Genomic DNA, 4,532 nt, shown 5'->3' with positions numbered 1-4,532 from the left:
CGCTCTCAGATTGCAGGAGAGATAAGTGTTCTCAGGGCACTGCGAAGTCATAAAGTGCGAACATTGCTGCCTGACTGCGAAATTATTGGGAAGATACGTCGTCCGTAGTTTATTGGAAACTTTCTTTTCTCGATAAATCAATGTTATTATAACTTTACTCTCCGTTATCTTCAGCCAAAGCTGCCTCGCCTTCTTTCGTTTATCTCACTGTACTTTTCTTTTTCGTTGCTTTTTTTATCTTGTTATCTTCTCCGTGGTCTCGGGATCACCAGTTTCAGATGTCTACTGTGAGCTGACAGTTACGATGGCAGCCTCTATTTCCTGTCGCTTTCTTTTTCCCATCCCATACATATTTATAGTCATATCATAAAAATCCAACAGACAATGACACCAAGGACAGCATTGGGGAAATTGCCGGCTGTTCTTTAATGAATTAAAGAAATTATAAATAGCAATGACAGTGCATGAAAAAGCAACTTGCCGCACGTGGGATACGAACCCACATCTTCGCATTCCTCGTGCAATGCTCTTACCAATTGAGCTACCGCGGTTGCCGTTTTCCCGTACACTTTCTGGGGTACTTATGTTTATCCACTAGAACTACTCCTGGGAGTGTTAGCTAGCGCCAGCACTAACACCCTTGGCAGTGGATGTGGAACATCGTTACGGAGAGTTGGGCAGAAATGACTTTATTTACAGGAGATGGATGATGGTGAGCGCGCAACCAGGCCTAGAAGCACTTCGTCCTCCTCTTCTTTCCAACTGCTCCTTGTATGCTCGTTACAATATGTATATACTGTACATTACTAAGCAGTCGGGGTGGGTGAATATCAATTTGTTTTCTATACGAACCGAATACGAATAGTTCGCATCGAATATCGAATCGAATATTGAACTGCCAAGCACAGACGCATATATTTACAGTATGAATGCCTATTTCAGTATAGGTCGGTACCATGCCTACATTGACTATAGTGTAGAAACAAAAGCTAAGTGCTACATATAAAGGATCAGTTTTAAACACATAATCACTCTTTGTCAAATAAAAAACGTAGACGAATACCCTTTCAACTGTGGAGCCTAGTTGCAAACGAGCTGTCCAAGAAATGGCTACTTTTGACTAGCTTTCCAAATACGGTAAATAAATGGTTGTCGCAAATTTAAAAAAAAAAGGCAGGATGGTTGCGCAGAAAAGAAAACGGAAGTAACTAGGTGACAGGCTTTTGTACACTATTGAAGCGTTCCACATAATTAGATATTAAGACGCCTGTATACACCAAGCACCAATTGCATGCATTTGCCGGAAGAAGAAAAGATGTTTCATTGCATTTATTATTATGACTGGAGTCCGCTATATATAACTGTCATGTTATAAGTAATCACCAGATTAACTTTACATTTTCTTATTGTACCTGCGGTTTTTTGTGGTTGTTGTTTTGATCATAAATTATTTAGCTCCTTTTCGAAGAAAGCTTAATTGTGAGTTAGTGATTGTGGTGCATATAGTTGGCGTAAAAGCTCACAAACCGCAGGATCTGAGAATACGTTGAATTTTCGAGCAGTTTCTGACCATGCCCAGTTAAACTGATACGAGACTGCGCGCCCAAGTTGCGGAAATATTCAGCTTTATCTCTCACGCCCAGTAAACTTTCCACGCCGACACTGCGTACTTTTGCATTTCTCTACTGAACCTTCAACATGACTGCATGCCGCCTTGAGTAACGTTTCTTGTTCGCAACTAATCGACGATCACTCCACACAAAAATGCAGTATTAACCAAGTTCCGTTATAGCCAGTCTTTACTGACATACTCACTGCAAAGCCCTTTTTGTCTTGGCGCTGAGTAAATGTGAATTAAGATTACTCATTGCGACGCTCTGAATGTATTAACACCTACAAATATCGTAACGTCAGAGTTGAAGGCAGAGGTCAAGAATTGTGTGTGAACTATTAGATATGTGTTTCGACGTTAAAGAAACTTCTAACTGATGTCTGCGCGGCTATCGAAGGTTCGTTAGCTTCGAATACTTCCTTCGCGATCAGTTGCCTATCGCGCATCAATGCTCTCCATGCTATAAGGATGAGCCTACAGACACTAGGAACAGCAGCAGTGTGGAAACCCACCTACCTTACGATAGAGCTACTACAAAGAGTACGCCTACCCAAGCCAAGTAAAACGAAATTGAAAGATTTGTAGCAGCATGGGTTATGCATTATGAACGCTCTCTTATCCTGCCATATTGGCAAATTCGCCACTCTGACAGCTATGATTGATTGGCCACGTTTATGGCTCAGAGAAATATCCGTTGTAAAATAAAGTTCATCTTTTTCGCTCTCCCAAAGAAGTTTATTTCGTCCGTCATGCGCAGCAGTCACGCGTTAGCCGACATAATAATATGGCCAGTGAGTGTTGCACTGTTTCGTGCATTGGAGTTCAATTTCGCAAATGCCCGTGTGCGCTCTCGTTTCAATAAACATAGGAAAATCTCTAGTCAGACATATCTCTATTATGAGTCGTCTTCGTTTGCGTAGATGCCACTCAAGGAGGCTTAAAAAATTCAGCGCCTTTCAACCGCTATGAAGATGGAAGCCAGCGAAGCTGTGACTATGGTGGGTCTGCTATAGTGAATATTGCTATAGTGAATTTATATATTATCATTATTCACTATATTGAGCGTCTTCGGCATGTTCGTCAAAGAGCAAGAACACCAGCGTCTTGTTTTCGCCAGGCGCGATGGCCAAGTAGTGCGTTTGCTGCGCCAAGTCCGCCCCATCGTCATAGACTAGCGTATGAGCCACAGCCTTCATAGCCACGGCACACTGCACGGCATCGTCGGATCCTAACGTCAAGATCCTGGAAGATGTGGTTAAACGAGCGTCTGTCCCATAGCGAGTCGAAAGGTCCACTGCTAACAAAGCGATCTCAACGTCATGAGACAAAGAGGCACAACGATTGGTGGGACGTGCCGCCTCCGCGTATCGCGCCACTTCTGAAAGAGGCCTCGGCGATGGCGAGGGGTATAATAATGGGCCATCCATCATCCGTTTGGGCACATGTGCTAAGGCACAACTGGCGGGAAACCGCCACGCACATGGAGCCGAAAATTGGCGATTACTTCCGGTCTATCCAGCTACTTCCGTCGCCGGACGTGATCTCCTGGAACCTAGTCTATAGCAGCTTCGCTGTAAAAACATTCACCACCATTGTGCCGCTCCACGGTGGAGGAGGATCGGTAAGATGTCACTTTCTACGTCCCTTTGATGTTCTGTTTTTCCCTTCTAGTTTTCTGCCATTGTTTATATTTTCTCATCTCGGCACTGGTTTACGAATGCGATGCAGAACATGGTGTCAGCCAACTATTTAGCGAGCCATAACCTCCTATATACACTATTATGCCTGCCAGACCTTTATGAAACCCCCATTGTCTATGGTGACAAATGCCGGCCATGGCGGCCGCATTTCGATGGGGACGAAATGCGAAAACACCCGTGTACTTAGATTTAGGTGCACGTTAAAGAACCCCAGGTGGTCCAAATTTCCGGAGTCCCCCACTACGGCGTGCCTCATATTCAGATCGTGGTTTTGGCACGCAAAACCCCATAATTTAATTTTATTTATGGCGACCCCGCATACGCAAGCTCCGCGTCGTAATATTTTGAGTAAAGTAATGGCAAACCTTGCCAACGCTCGATCACGCACCATTGGCGGTGGAGGTAAAGTCTGTGCTCTGCAAATAACGGTCGTTATGAACGGAGTAGCAGGTGATATCGTTTTTAAATGCAGCTGATTTTCTATAAGAGTGCACCAGCACGACCAATGAAAGACATAACAGCACAGGCACTCACCGTCAACTAACTTACTCATGGGAAGCACTTACATACATACATGGCGGAAAGGCGTTAGAGATAGCCAACGTCAAAACTGCGTGTAACCAAAGAAAAAAGTAAACAAAAATGAAAGAATTACACTGGCGCCGCGAAGTGGAGTTTATCAGGTGGATAACTTGGATAGTATTTGGAGAAGAAAATCCCCCTGATCAACCTCTTCGATCACCACTATTTCTGGCCGGCGCTTTCGTTCTTATACAACGTTCCTTCCTTTGAAACGCAGATGAGGAGTTGGCTTTCTCTTATGTATTTCTATAATGTATGTATGTAAGTCCATCGTATGAGTAAACCAGCAGTTGATAGTCAGAGCCTGTGTTATTTTGTCTGGGAATGTCTCTCAGCCAACCAGGCCTTCCTTCCACGCTTGTATGCTATTTTTATAAGCAAAACGTTCATATAGACCTCAAGTGCTCTGCTCATGTTCTTATCGGCTCGTGAATTGTGCGACAGACTTTCAAATCTGTAGCGCCTAGCATCGTGTTATTGTGTGAATTTTTCGCACTTTTTTATTTGTTTCTTGTATCGTATCTTGATTCCCTTTAACCCTTTCCCAGCAGAGTGTTGCCAGCCAATACTTACGCTGGCTATAACCTGCCTGTCTTTCCTTCCCCTTTCTCTCTCTCTCCTTTTCTCATATTTCTGTC

At 43.8% G+C, this 4,532-nt stretch overlaps 1 non-coding gene across 1 annotated transcript; it reads right to left on the bottom strand.

Moving 5' to 3' along the window:
- Positions 1-478: 478 nt before the first annotated feature.
- Trnap-agg (transfer RNA proline (anticodon AGG)) lies at positions 479-551 on the bottom strand. Its single transcript has one exon. It is a non-coding gene; the product is annotated as a tRNA-Pro (tRNA).
- Positions 552-4,532: the final 3,981 nt, after the last annotated feature.

Source organism: Dermacentor silvarum, chromosome 7 (genome assembly GCF_013339745.2).
Source record: "Dermacentor silvarum isolate Dsil-2018 chromosome 7, BIME_Dsil_1.4, whole genome shotgun sequence".
Taxonomy (NCBI): domain Eukaryota; kingdom Metazoa; phylum Arthropoda; class Arachnida; order Ixodida; family Ixodidae; genus Dermacentor; species Dermacentor silvarum.
The sequence above is the reverse complement of the archived record's forward strand: the minus strand, read 5'-3'. Positions and strand labels throughout refer to the sequence as shown.